A 15,456-nucleotide genomic window follows, 5' to 3' on the forward strand; every position below is an offset into this window, starting at 1 on the left:
TTGAACAACACCGATTTTTTTCTGAAGACAATTTGAATATCGGAACGGGAACTTGCCCATTGCTTTTAATATGTAACTCGCTTCTTGAGCAAATATCCGGCAAGTCCAACCTCGATTTTATGTTGTCTTTTGTCTTCCCTGGGACATTCAATATTGTATTCATGATGTTCTCAAAGAAATTCTTCTCTATATGCATCACATCAAGGTTGTGGCGCAGAAGGAGATCCTTCCAATATGGTAACTCCCAAAATATACTCTTCTTGTGCCAGTTGTGATGAACACCGTAAGAATCAGGCATATTACGAGGGACATGCCAATTACCACCCCAGCGAACTGTTTCGTTAGCTCCGTAGTAGTCGATTTGCGCTTCAATTTGTTCTCCAGTTAGATATGGAGGAGGAGTGTCTCTCACAACCTTTTTGTGCCTAAACAAATTCTTGTTTCTTCGGTACGGATGGCCAACTGGAAGAAATCGACGGTGACAATCGAACCAACTTGTCTTTCTACCATTCTTCAGTTGAAATGCATCTGTCGTTCCATTACAATATGGACAAGCTAATCTCCCATGTGTAGTCCATCCAGACAACATCCCATAGGCAGGAAAGTCACTTATGGTCCACAAAAGCATAGCTCGCATCGTAAAATTCTTCTTCGTTGAGCAGTCATACGTCCTCACCCCTGTTGACCACAAATCTTTCAACTCTTTTATCAGTGGTTGTAGGAAAACATCAAGTGACCTTTTTGGATGCTTCGGACCGGGTATTAATATGGTCAAGAATAAAAACTCCCGTTGCATGCACATCTCCGGTGGCAGGTTGTATGGCGTAAGAAAGACAGGCCACAATGAATATTGTCTCCCTGACATTCCAAATGGACTAAATCCATCTGTGCATAATCCGAGGTACACATTCCGGCTATTGCTAGCGAAATTCGGATGTACTTTGTTAAAATTTTTCCAGGCTCTTGCATCTGATGGATGAGTCATCTCACCATCCGTCTGAGTATGCTCGGCATGCCACCTCATCTTTCCAGCAGTCTGCTCCGATTGGTACAATCTTTTCAATCTATCTGTAATTGGTAGGTACCACATCCTTTGGTACGGTACCCTATTACGTCCCCTTCCTTGCGGCTTGAATCGTGGTTTCTTGCAGAATCGACATTCTTCCAACTTCTCATCATCTCCCCAGTAGATCATGCAGTTGTCGATGCAAACATCTATCATCTCCGAAGGCAACCCAAGACTATAAACCAGTTTCTGAATCTCATAATAAGAATCAGCAGACTCATTGTCTTCCGGCAAATACTCTTTAAATAAATCTGCCCATTCGTTCATGCAACTTTCAGGTAGATTGTGATCAGTTTTAATATTCATCATTCTAGCAGCCAATGACAATTTAGAGAGACCTTCTCTACAACCACTGTAAAGTGGTTGATTTGCCGCATCTAACATTTCATAAAACTTTTTTGAATCTATGTTAGGTTCTTCATCTTCATCATCATGAGCTACGAATGCATCAGTTACCATATCATGAACCCTATCATAATCTACCATCGGCTGATCCTCCTGATGGTAACTATGTGCATTATGCAATTGATGATCAACCGGTTCTTCTTGAAAGTTGCTATTACTACTACTAGCTTCATTCTGATCATAACTATAATCTTCTCCATGTTGAAACCAGATATAATAATTTGGCGTGAAACCTCTATTTACTAAATGCTTCCAAACATTTTCACGATTTGCCAACTTTGAATTGTTACATTTCCTACAAGGACAGAATATTTTACCGCTTTCTTGGGCGAGCGGTGTAGAATCTGCTAGATGCATAAAACGCTCCAACCCAGCAAGATATTCTTTCGTCACTCTCCCGTTAGCATCTCTATGCATATACATCCACCTCCGCAACTCGAAAATATTTCCCAAGCCCGACATTTTTTTCACGTTTTTTTTCTTGTTGGTGTGCTTAAAATTATGTTCAAACCTCCATATATATAGAAAATTTTCGAATCTGGTAGTTGAATTTTGCTAGGAATTTACGACGAAAAATTAGGTTGGTGGCAAAAAAAACGTGTTAAGTTGGTGGATTTCTCGTTCTTTCCTCGTAAGTTATTTCCTCGTAAAAATCATGCTAAAATTACGACGAATTTGCGACGAAACACATTTTTCTCGGAAAAACCACGTCAACTTACGACGATTCTACGAGGAAAAGCTTTACTCGGTATTTTACAAGGCCATTACGAGGAAACTTTATTTCCTCGCAATTTCATCGTTAAGTCATCGTAATTTCACGAGGAATAGTTTTCCTCGTTAAATTTCCTTGCTAAAACTGTGTTTTCTTGTAGTGTTCCTTGTGGAATATCCGGAAAAAATGGAATGTAGTTATAAAACATTCATGATTAAAAAAACTCATGAATAAGTGGAATGAGTGGATGAAACTCAATTTTTTATTCCATAACTTTCTTTATTCCATTCATCTATGTTCCATTTTTTAAATTTCATTCATTGATGATATTCCTTAAATTAAATTGATAACTAGTTACAACCTACAAAATTTTTTTTAGAGACTCTTATCTTACTTGTCATCTTACAATTGGCTAGCCTTTACTTTTTTCTAAAATTAATTTTTTAATTTAAATGAAACTAATACTATTAATATTATACTCATTAGATACTCAAAATGAGTATCTCACCATTGTGGATGTTCTAAACTGGACAAAATATCAGTAAATTTTTTATTTGATTTTTTCCAATTCAATTCGAACAAAAAAATCCAAATATTTGTAAATATAGAATGTAAAAAAATATTAATATTCAATATCCATAAAAATGAAATAAATGACAAATTTCATTATTTTTAGAAACAAATATCTGATGTGATCCGTTATATTCATATATACACTATATTTGAGTCGTGCCCACTCCTACTAGTTATAATTATAATTTTTATAAATTGAAATTTATTACAAAATAAAATAAAAACTAAAGCGGAGGCATCCCAATCGCCTTTGGCTTTTGAGATGGGAGGCTTCTTTAGCATATGGATTAAAGACGTTGTTTGCCTCTTTTACATCATTACTCCCACACAACCTTTGACTCATCTCTCTCTCTCTCCCCCCTCACTTCAGTTTTACCAACTCACGGTCAAACATATTTTGCCTCGACCCTCGGCCTCGATCCAAAAGAAAATAAAACATTGGCATCTTCGCATGTAGGGGATATGCATTTCTTTCATGTTTGTTTAAAATGTCTAATTATAAATTTGTATTTGTATTTTTCATATGTTTTTTTGTCATATTTGTTTAAATGTTATGAAATCGAATAATTTATAAGTTTTGTAATATTTAAATTTAATAATTTAATTTCTAAAAAAAAGTTTTAAGAACCTCATAGGAGTTTTCCCATTGGACCTTTACAAAACTAATTACATTAACAGAAGTTCTAAACTTTATAAAGTACACAATTAACTATTAAATTAATTTTTAGAACTCATGGGTTCTAACCAATGGAGATGGTCTAAGATTTGAGATTCTTTTAGATCCGTGATATTGTATGTCTTTTTCATGCTTTAGTTAATGGACCGACTTTGCATCTCACCCATATGTTAAAATACCTCAAACTATATTATTTTGAGTACAACTTTATATATAAACAGATAACTCAAGTTGTAAAATAAATGAATTACTCAAAAAGAAAGTTAGGAACGAACGTTAATTTCTATAATTGACATTTATTTTCCACAAGTATCATAATCTTTATATATAAAGAAAGCATTGTATCTCTTCTGAGGGCTCCACGTCGGAAATAGGGTCTCCCTCGCGCTGACACGTCAGATCCGCAGCGTTCCATTAAACCGTGTGTTTTTATTTTGACTGGGCCTTACATTCGTTACAGTTGGCAAGCCCAGCAATTACTTCATCCAGCTGTAAACGCGGTTCTCAACGTCATTTTGCTAATAGGGTTTTGTGCTTAGCTTTCGTCTCTACCATACGATGTCGAGACAGAACCAGAGTCCCTTATGGCGCAGCCGATCTTTCACCTTCTTCTTTCCGTATGGCGGCCATTGGAACTAGGGTTCATCGTGTTCTTCGTTCTGTTGCTAGCCAAAGCGACAATGGTGTATTCAACAATATATTTGTGAGACGATTCCCTGGATTGAGCTTTCTTCGTGTCGTTTCGTCTTCGTTTTTTTCTCTCTGGAACCGTTACAGGATCAATTTATTCACAGCCATTAACGAGATTCTTAAATTCGACCCACGCTGTAACCGTGATTTCTCATTCATTGTATCTTTCTAACTTCAAGGCTGTGCGTCTCCAACTATAAAAAGGTAAAGCTTACATACCATAAACATCATCTTCGCAAATCCAAACAACAGTTGAAGTTTTTTCTCAGTAGAATGGCGAACTCAAGGCAGGTTCTCAAGTGGCTTAGTCAGAGATTAAAAGTTTTTAAGAGATTTGAGAAACTATTTCCCGAGTTCTTTGCATATGTGTGGATCATGTTTTTTAGTATAAACTTTTAATTGTTTGTCCATGCTCTGCTCTGCTCAGGTTCAGTGATTAACATATTTTTGTTTTACAGAGCAAAACAGAGACCATGAATGGAAATTGAAGGAGAGGATCAGAAACTGAGTCTTCATCAAGACCTTGAGTCTAATAGCCTACGAGGGTACACATATCTCCAAACACCATTTTATACACACACAAAAAAAAAGATCTCCACTTTGTTTCATGTTGGCTATCTGAGTCAGACTTTGCTTAATAGTTTGTTCTTTGATTAATGAGAAGACCAGGTTCTGCACCCCAAGGATCGGACAAACAATAATCAAGATGCACATAAAGAGGTGATGAGAGATTCAGAGACGCTAGAAAATCTGCAGCTTGATAGGAAAAGCTTCCAAGCTTCTTTCCAATAAATCCAAGATTGAACTTTTGATTGGTTTAATTGTGATGTTGGAATGTGTGGGATATAACAAGTGAAGAAGAAAGGAAAGATTGATATTTTAAATATATAACGACCAGTTACTCTCATCCATAAAAAAAAACAATCTTAGTGGGTGGTGTTGTCTTATAATGCTAACGAGACATGGTCTCAATGCTATATTGCTATCATATTAATGTGTGTATCGTTTTTTCCTGTTCATAAAGTATTAGTTGAGCTTCTTGTGGTGTTTCGCATGTAGCTTATCTTTACTTCAAAGAAATATCAGTGATATTGATGACAAGTTCAAGCATCTATTCTGTGACATAGCCTCTCCCAAGCGACTTATTTGACATGGAGAAGGAGCTGCAGAAGATTGGTTTTAAGCCGGTAAGGAACACTGCACAGAAAAGAGCTGCTGCACAGATCCAAGGCATAACGCAAAAAACGAGGCAAGCCTCACCAGCACACCTCTTCCGTATCTCTTCCAAAGCCTCAAGGCCAACAGTTCCTGAAACTAACCTCATAAATGAATGATGTGCTATTTGAAAATCATACTGATCCATAATTTTCTTGCTATTTGACATATTTATATGTATAACAAAGTGTATGATTTGTCTTGAGTTTACAATCGTTTGCATGTATTCTGAAGAAAAATGCATTTTCAACATATGGAGATTGGTTTATACATGCAACTTATGATCACAATGCAAGAATGTCATGCGACGAGAAAGTACAAAACACAAAACTTGAGAAGTTTTCTAATGCAATATCTGATAGTTTTTTCAGACCACAATGCAATAATGAAGAGACAAATTCAAGCAAAAAAAAAACAAGTTTAAACATTTGTCAAAACTTTTGACAGACCAGCAAAGAGGATTTAAATAGACCAATACTCTCATTTCCTAAGCTCCATGCCATACGGTGGAATTCCTTCCACTTCCTTAGTCTCAACCTCTCTCCAGTTTGGATAGCATAGCACCGTCATGTTCAACTGTTCCTGTCAAACCAAAACCACTCAAAAGAGTACGTATATCGTCAGTCAAAATAATAAATAATAAGTTGTTAAACCAAAAGAGAGATTGATCAGATCACAAATGGGAGATCAATATTGACAACACATTGAAAAGTCTTTACATAGGATACAAGCTGAAAACCTTTGTTATCTAAAAACATTTACAACCACCGAGGATATGCCATCTAAACAATATCAAGGATAAATGCGATCAGTGGCATTTTGGAAACTAAAGTTTCTTTGCAGTTACTTTTAAATATATTTGGTAGAATGTTATACATTTATTAGTTAATTAACCTCTCTAAATTTGCTAAACATCTATTTGAGCCGATAATTTTAAAAATAATTTCCATATCCCCTCATTCTCCAGTATCTATTATTAAAATTATTTAGCTATTAATTTGTTTTTCCTATTTTTTAGAAACTTTTTTCTATTTTTCAGAACTTTAAATACAATTTTCCTTACATAAGCTTAAAAATATTTAAAAAACTATTTGATTTTTAAAACATTATCTTTAGAAACTAATAATATGTTTTTGTTATTAATATTGTTATATCCAATATTATCTTTTCTTATATTTGCTTTACGTCCCAAAGGAACGAGGCACCTCAAAATATCTGCAACAAAACACTATAAGAAAGGTACCTGTACGCAGAACTTAGGTTACTCGCAGGTGACCATGCTTAAGGGATGAATCTTATAGACGTTCATAAATGGTGAAACCACACATACGTTGTTGACAAGCTGTGGAGGCAAGTTAAGCAGTCGTTGCATGAGGTTCCAATCATAAAGAGGAGATCCTATGGTATAAACATGATTCTTAAAATGCCACTAAGAGCCTGCGAGCTCAATGACCTCAAGAAAAGGTGCACTAAGTGTTTTTACTATAAGGAAATGGAGAAGTTTCTTATGTTTTTCCTGTTCCATAATAAATTTATAGTAAATTTTTAAAAATAAAATAATATATTACTCGGTATAACAAATGAAACAATATAAACAAAATATAAAATAATCAATGTTTTGAGTATTAAACCTAACCACAACAATAAAAAATCAAATAATACTTACTATATATAAAAAAAATTGAGCAAGCATTTAATAAATGTATACAATTTCAATCATGAAAATCGTATCATGCTAATACAACTTTATAATCTCTAACAAGAATAATAATAAAAAAATAGTTAGACATATGCGAAGATGATATAAAATGTGTTTTCATTATAAAAAAAACATAAAAAAATAAATAAAATAGAATAATGTCATAAAATATATTTGACAACAAATAAAAAAACAAAACCAAGTGACAAAAATAAGCAAACATCAAACATTAACTAAAATGAATATAATATCTTTCGTCACTTAATATGTCCTAATAGACAATAACACTATTATATACATCTTTTGCAAATGCAAACCTAAAACACAAACTACCAAATCATACAAAAAATAAAAAACCAAGATCACAAGTAAAGAATATCCCGCCCGTAGGGCGGGCCTACCCTAGTACATCACATATGCATCTTGACGTGTATTTCTTACAAAATATCTAAAAATATATTACAAATTGACTTATCTTTTTTTTTTTTGTCGTCTCAAATTGACTTATCTATACTATTAAAAATAATCATTCTTGAAAATCTATTTAAACAAGGTTATTGCACCTACTTCTTAACTATTTATTATTTTTGGTCTTACTTTAAATTTCTCTAACTATACAATAGTATTGTTACCTAATTTTTTTTTGAACACAACTTGCATTGAATAGATCAACCAAAGTTTGGTGAGGCAACTAAGCCAAATTCAACGGACAATATCTGTTTTGCTAAAGAGTTTGTAACAACATTTTTGTCTCTAGATATCCATCTAAACGAAATGAACTCAAAGGAGGAGACAATCGCCTTGATGTCAGAGTATGCCGCAGAGGCCAGCGAGAGACGAGCTCGTTTGAATGGCTTTGATCAACACCGCCGAGTCTGATTCGACTCTGATTTTTGCCAGACCCTGATCCCTGCACTTTGAAATTGCTTCCCGAATTGCTAAACCTTCAGCAACGAGCGGTGAGCTCACATGGTGAGCAGGAGAGTAGTGGGAAGATACCCTGTTTTGTCCTTCAAGTGTCCAGCCTAGCCCTGCAACAAGCAAAGATTCATTCCAAGCAGCATCTGTTTTGACTAATGTGCAGCCCGACAGTAGTATTGTTACCTAATTCATTTACCTTTTAACAACTAACTACGTGACTATAAACCAAAAAGGTGCTTATTCATCACATCATTATATCATAAAACGTATCATACTATATAGTATTTATTATGTTTGGTCATATCATTAATTATTCTAACCATAAAATATTTATTATTAGTATTTCCCTATTTCATGTGATACGCTTTTGCTCTATAAATATTTTATCACCTAATCTTATATATTAAAACAGAAGTAATAACCTTGATTCATGTGTGATTTTTTTTAAAAATGGACATAATAGACTTATTTCTAGAAAGTCATGTTACATTTAATCTCTAATCTTATCATTTAAATTTTGGGCCTACCAGAAATTTTTATTGCACTATCAATAATTGGATTTAAACAATAGATGTTCCATTGGATTTATAGATAGTATAAATTAAATATATATAATTTAATGTTGTAATACTATATCTTCATATGTTAAATATTTAAATATTTGTCGATGTTAAATTTTAAAATTATAAAGATTTATTTTTTAAATAACAAAAATCAATTATCAAACAATGATTAATCTTTACTATCTTAAACCAATGAAAACAAATTTTAAACTATATAGTTTATTTTAAAAATTAAACAAAAACTAAATGTTTAATTATTTACTAGATAATATAAATTTATGAAGCGAAAAGTTTATTTTTTAAAAAACTTTCTAAATTTGTGAAATGTTACAATATCCTTTGATTTGAATATGACAATAAAACAATATTTTACTAATCTTTTTATATATAGTTATGATTTTAATAATGAAATAATAATCCGAAAATATATATATAGAAGAAGATACAAATACATGTGAAAGTTTAAAACAATCTATTCAATGAAAAAAATATACCGTAAACTTATTATGTTTTAAAAATTGATAGACACATATATTATAATATATACTAATTTAGAATTGAAAAAAAAATTTTTATATAAAAATAAATAAAAACAAAAATCTGCGCGGTTGCGCGGGTTGAGAACTAGTAATATAGTTATTATGCAATAACGTTATACACCATATCTTATCCTCAATTATAGACCTACAATATTTATACATTAATTAATAAAATGAATTCGCATATATTATGCAACATATTATACCATGACATCTTACATTATATAATTACAAATATTTTAAAAAATCAAATTTAATAAAAAACTTTGCTAACCATCTGTTAAAACAATATATATAATGTCAAATTGTTTATAATAATATTTTTATTTAATATGTTTTAAAATTATGAAAATAATCAACATATATATAATGTCAAATTGTTTATAATAATTTTTATTTAATAGCCATTTTAAAATTATGAAAATACTCAAAATATATTTTTAGAATTTTGAAATTGTATCCGAAACTATAACCGAAATCATGAACCCAAAACTTGAAAAATATATGATTACCGAAAACATATCCGAAATACTGAAAACATATCCGAAATATCCAAAATACCTAAAAGCAAAAAAAAATTTCTACCTAAACTCAGATAAAGACATGGGTCTACAAAACTACCCAATAGATATTTTTCCTTAGACCCGGACCCAAACATGTATCTTTCAGTCGTTTTGGTTTGGTTTATTGGATCCGGGTAAAAAGCAGAGGTTTAAGAGAGAGTTACATAAGAGTGTACACACTAAATCTTAAATAAACTAATTCATAAATAAAATATTTTTTAGAAAACAATCTATTCTTCGATATAATATGAGTTTGTAACATAATAATGTACACCAGTTTCAAAATATTAATTCATATAAAAATTTGTTTATGATAAAAAACTCTGCGTTTTTGAAGTGCAGATTTAAATCTAGCTAACCCTTATAAATATGTTTATTTATGAGAATACGACGATTCATTTTCTAAACCATCAACATCAATCACAATTCTTCAAAAGGAGAGGAAGAAAGAAAGAGAAGAAGAGTCTTGTTCAGAAAAAAAACAGCATCTGATTCCCTACATGTCGGTTTCCACCTCTTTTTTCTTTAATCTCATTTTAGTTTGTGCTGATCTCAGAAAGAAGAAACTTTAAATAATACTTATACTACCTCCGTTCCCGAAAGTAAGATGTTTTAGATTTTTTTTTGTTCTACAAAGATAGATTTTCTATATTGTTAAGGTACTTTTTTATACTTTTGAGGAACATTAATTGAGAATATTTGAATTGATTAAATTTCATTGGTGGAAAACTATTGGAAAGCGTATAGTAAAATAAAAAATAAATTAAATTATAAACATTTATTAAATTTTTAATAAGCGTGCATACTCTAGAGGAAGAAAGAAAGAGAAGAAGAGTCTTGTTCAGAAAAAAAGCAGCATCTGATTCCCTACATGTCGGTTTCCACCTCTTTTTTCTTTAATCTCATTTTAGTTTGTGCTGATCTCAGAAAGAAGAAACTTTAAATAATACTTATACTACATCCGTTCCCGAAAGTAAGATGTTTTAGATTTTTTTCTTGTTCCACAAAGATAGATTTTCTATATTGTTAAGGTACTTTTTTATATTTTTGAGGAACATTAATTAAGAATATTTGAATTGATTAAATTTCATTGGTGGAAAGCTATTGGAAAATATATAATAAAATAAAAAATAAATTAAATTATAAACATTTATTAAATTCTTAATAAACGTGCATACTCTAGAAAATTTTAGAGTAATTTCTTTTGGGTCTCTCGATTCTTGCTTTCATATTTTTCACGCGTCTCAATAGCACAGAATAATGACACTATCTAAAACTTGCTTTGCCTTTTGCTTTTCTCCATGCATTAAATCTCGTTTTTGACCCTCTTAAGTTCCCCCTCTTAGACCACCTCCATTGGTTAGAGACCCCTTTAGGTTCTAATGAATAAATTAATCTTTAATTTTGTGATTTGATAAGTTTAGAATCTTTCTTAGTCTATTTAATTTTTTGAGCGTCCAATAGGAGAACCTCATCGAGGTTCTTAAATATTTTCTTTTTTAAGTTTGAAAGATTGGATATCATAATATTAAAGAAAAACATACATAAAATATTGAAATAAAAATGACAAAAAGTAATTGAGGTTAGTATATAACAAGTTTTAGGCTGTGGAACAATGCTTGAAATAATGGTGAAGGATAGGCTAATACATGTGGCTTGGTGTTGTACATGTGGACATACATACACTCAGTAAAGTGGTGTACAATCTCGTTGAAGTCAGTGACAGGCCTGAAAGAATATAATTAGACTCAGGTATATATCTTTCAGATTCAGCAAGTTAGTTTACTTAGACAAACCTAAACAGTCAATGACAATGCGATTCATTTTCATACATAACATACTTATAATCTATATTAGTGTTAAGTATTTACCTGATCTATGTCTTGGCAGATAGCAAGCTCCTCGTGACCATATGGATAGCTGCACAAGCAAAAAAAGAAGCAAACCCCATTGTATGAAAAAACTAATTTAGAGTTTTATAGGGTCGGCGGGACCGTTTCTTCCCCTCTGATCTCCGGCGATGGCCCTCAGATCAACAAATAAGCTTCCTCAGCCAGCTCACAACAGTTAAGTCGCCAAGATCCAGATTCCAGCTGTTTGACAGAATCTCAAGTTTTTCGCTACACTCAACCTCTCTTGTTTCCATCAAGAAGAACAGTGTATCTGCTACCCTCTGAAGAAATCTTTAGCTTCTTCTGCCTGCCACAATGCAAAGAAGAATGTCTTATGCGGAGAAAGGGAAAGCCCCTGCTGAGCCCTCTTCCCCTCCACGTACGGCACGAGTCAAAGTCCCAAATTTTGATAGCTCTGAACTCATCAAGAAACATGCTCTCACACTGGTGGGGAGGATGACAAACCCTAAAGTGCAGCGCATCTGGTCTCTCATCCCTTTCCTTTCTGACCATTGGAAATGTGAATCTCGCCCTATAGGTGCAGACCTATAGGTGCAGACCTAGGCCAAGGTTGCTTCCAGTTCCAATTCGCTTCAGAAAGAGATCTACTAAAAGTCCTCGATCACCAACCATACCACTTCGTCCACTGGATGGTTATAATACAACGCTGGGAACCGACATTGTCCCCAGCTTTCCCCAACCAGATTCCTTTCTGGATTCAAGTTCAAGGCGTTCCCTTGCATCTCTGGTCCACAGAAATACTGGAGCGCATTGCGTATGATATAGGAACTTACGATCTCTCTGAGATTACAAACACCATGACTAGAATGAGAGTTTTCATCAACGGTCTCCAACCCCTTATCAGGAAGTCGACTCTAGAGTTCGATGATGGTCGAGAGCTAGAGGTAAATCTCGTCTACGAGAAGCTACAGAACCACTGCACCACATGCCTTAGCCTCTGCCACGACAAAAATGCATGTCCTTTATTGGAACTGCCAAGGGATGGGGAACCCTTGGACAGTTCAGAGACTGCGAGAGATCTGTAAACAATATGACCCAGACATCATCTTTCTCTCGAAAACAAAAAATCCCCACCGTGTGGTCTCAAAAAAACTTGAAAATTTGGGCTTCACTAACCTGAAGACTATACCACCACATGGAGTTGCAGGAGGAGGTCTCGCTTTACTATGGAAAGACTGGCTTGATCTAAAAATTGTCTCCTCTTGTAATAGCTATTTTGATACAAAAATCATATATGAAGGAAGCTCTTCTTACGTGACCTTTGTGTATGGTAATACTGATAAAAGAAGAAGAAAACAGACATGGGATTTCCTCACCTCCTTGGCTCTTATTAGAGACTCAGCATGGCTTGTAACGGGAGACTTCAATGATATTACAGGCAACCACGAGAAGGAGGGGGGACCTGAAAGAACTGAAGCTTCCTTCACTGATTTTCGAGAATTCCTATCAGAAGGTGATCTCTACGACCTACAACATAGTGGGGAATGTCTATCATGGAAGGGAAAACGAGGGACACATGAAGTAAAGTGCAGATTGGACAGATCCCTAGCCAACAGTGCATGGGCAGAGACTTACCCCTCAGGTCGTTGCGAATATCTACGCTTTGAAAGCTCTGATCATAGACCCGTCATCACTTACTTCGAACCCCTGCGGATGAAAAAGAAGGGCATCTTCAGATATGATCGCAGTCTAAACAAGAACCTGGAAGTTAGGAAAATTGTAGAAGAAGCTTGGGCCCATAATAGCAGTCTCAAAGTCAAACAGAAGATAGACAAATGCAGAGCTGCTATAATCAAATGGGCAAAACAGCAGAGAGAGGAAAATAGAGCCCACCTGGATCAACTAAAACAGCGAATTGAGGAACAAACTATTTCCTTGCACCCAGACCTCGAGCTCTTGGAGTCTTTGAAGAAAGACCTACTCAAAGCTTACATAACAGAGGAGAATTACTGGAAACAACGAAGTAGACAAATTTGGCTGCATCTTGGAGACAAGAACACCGGATTTTTCCATGCTTCTACAAAAAAGAGAAAAGCCATTAACAAGTTTGCTATGATAGAGAATGAAGAGGGGGTGATCGTTTTCAAAGAAGAAGAAATAGCTGCTACTATCGAAAGATACTTCTGCAACTTGTTTACGCCAAATGTCTACAGCCTAAAATATATGGAGGAAGTGATATCAAAGGCAATTAAACCTTGTGTTACCAACGAGCAGAATGAAAAGCTCAAGGCAATACCTTCAGCAGAGGAAATCAAAGAGGCGTTATTCTCTATCCACCCAGAGAAAGCCCCAGGGCCAGACGGCTTCTCGGCCTGCTTCTTTCAGTCAAATTGGGAAGTGGTGGGGAGAGATATAATCCAGGAGGTTCAGGATTTCTTTAAGTCCGGTAACATGCCGAGAACCATAAACGAAACCCATGTGAGACTAATCCCGAAGGGAACTGGAGCTAAGACCACAGCGGATTACAGGCCCATTGCTTTGTGCAATGTCTACTACAAAACTATATCCAAGCTCCTCTCAAGGCGTCTCCAACCAATACTCCAAAAACTCATCTCGGAAACGCAATCTGCATTCGTTCCAAAACGAGCAATATCAGACAACGTTCTTATCACTCAAGAGGTTCTCCACTACTTAAAGAACTCTAAAGCAGAGAAGCAATTCTCTATGGCTATAAAGACTGATATGAGTAAAGCCTACGACAGGCTAGAGTGGGACTTCATACAAATGGTGCTGAGTAAATTGAACTTTCATCCTATGGTTATCAACTGGATTATACAATGTATAAGTACGGTGACCTATACTTTCATTATCAATGGAGCTACAAGAGGCTATGTGAAACCAGGGAGAGGAATAAGGCAGGGTGACCCGCTCTCGCCATACCTGTTCATCCTTTGCTCTGAAGTCCTGACGGGTCTATGCGCTGAGGCTCAATCCACTGGTCGCATGAAAGGAATCTCTATTGCATCAAACTGCCCCAGCCTCAATCATCTTCTATTTGTCGATGACACAATGTTTTTCTGCAAGGCAAATAAAAAGAATGCGGAAGCCTTAAAGACTCTCCTCGCAACATATGAATCAGTCTCAGGACAACTTATCAATAAGCAGAAGTCATCAATTTTCTTCTCCAAAAGAACAAACCCAAGTATTCGTGCACTGATGAAAGACGTGCTGGGAATTGAAAAGGAGGGAGGTGTGGGAAAATACCTAGGGCTTCCTGAGCACTTTGGTCGTAAGAAGAAGGATTTGTTTGCCTCTGTGGTGGACAGGATCCATCAAAGAGCAGTCAGCTGGTCTTCTAAATTTCTCTCAACGGCGGGTAAAATGGTTATGACAAAGAGTGTCCTAGCTCCAATGTCCTCCCACTCCATGTCTTGCTTTAAACTCCCGCAATCTGTCTGCGCTAACATCCAATCAACACTCACAAGATTATGGTGGGACTCGGAACCTGGAAAGAAAAAGATTTCATGGGTAGCGTGGGACAAAATGGCAAAGCCAAAAAGCAAAGGGGGGCTCGGATTTAAGGATGTTACCACTTTCAATGACGCCCTCTTAGCAAAGATTGGCTGGCGGATCCTGAAGAACCCTACGTGTCTCCTGGCTCGGTGCCTTTTGGGGAAATACTGCCAATCTGAAACCTTCCTAAAGTGTCAAGCACCTTCCTCCTCCTCACATGGCTGGAGAGGCGTACTCATGGGAAGAGACCTTCTCAAGAACCAACTGGGATGGATGGTAGGATCGGGGGAAAGCATAGAGATATGGTCAGAGCCATGGCTCTCACATTGTGAACAAGTAAGACCGTTTGGGCCGGCTCCGGAACACCTCCAACATCTCAAAGTCTCTGACCTATTCCTCCCTGGAAGCACTGGTTGGGATGTTGAGAAACTTGAACAGGTGCTCCCTTTCCACAAAGAACAAATTTTA

General features: G+C 35.1%; 2 long non-coding RNA genes across 4 annotated transcripts; one reads left to right on the forward strand and one right to left on the reverse strand.

Annotated features, from left to right (window-relative positions):
* The first annotated feature begins 4,234 nt into the window (after positions 1-4,234).
* LOC106299480 lies at positions 4,235-5,487 on the forward strand. Of its 3 annotated transcripts, none has more exons than XR_001261788.1 (3): positions 4,235-4,326; positions 4,581-4,667; positions 4,787-5,487. It is a non-coding gene; the product is annotated as an uncharacterized LOC106299480 (long non-coding RNA). The 3 variants fall into 3 exon arrangements; XR_001261787.1 differs by lacking the exon at positions 4,235-4,326 and adding an exon at positions 4,354-4,413; XR_001261789.1 differs by lacking the exon at positions 4,235-4,326 and adding an exon at positions 4,400-4,488.
* A 5,663-nt stretch (positions 5,488-11,150) lies between these two features.
* LOC106296665 lies at positions 11,151-12,491 on the reverse strand. Its single transcript, XR_001261269.1, has 2 exons — positions 11,494-12,491; positions 11,151-11,350 (listed from the first exon to the last, which is right to left on the reverse strand). It is a non-coding gene; the product is annotated as an uncharacterized LOC106296665 (long non-coding RNA).
* Between the last annotated feature and the right edge of the window lie 2,965 nt (positions 12,492-15,456).

The sequence above is a fragment of the Brassica oleracea genome, chromosome C6 (genome assembly GCF_000695525.1).
Source record: "Brassica oleracea var. oleracea cultivar TO1000 chromosome C6, BOL, whole genome shotgun sequence".
NCBI lineage: Eukaryota > Viridiplantae > Streptophyta > Magnoliopsida > Brassicales > Brassicaceae > Brassica > Brassica oleracea.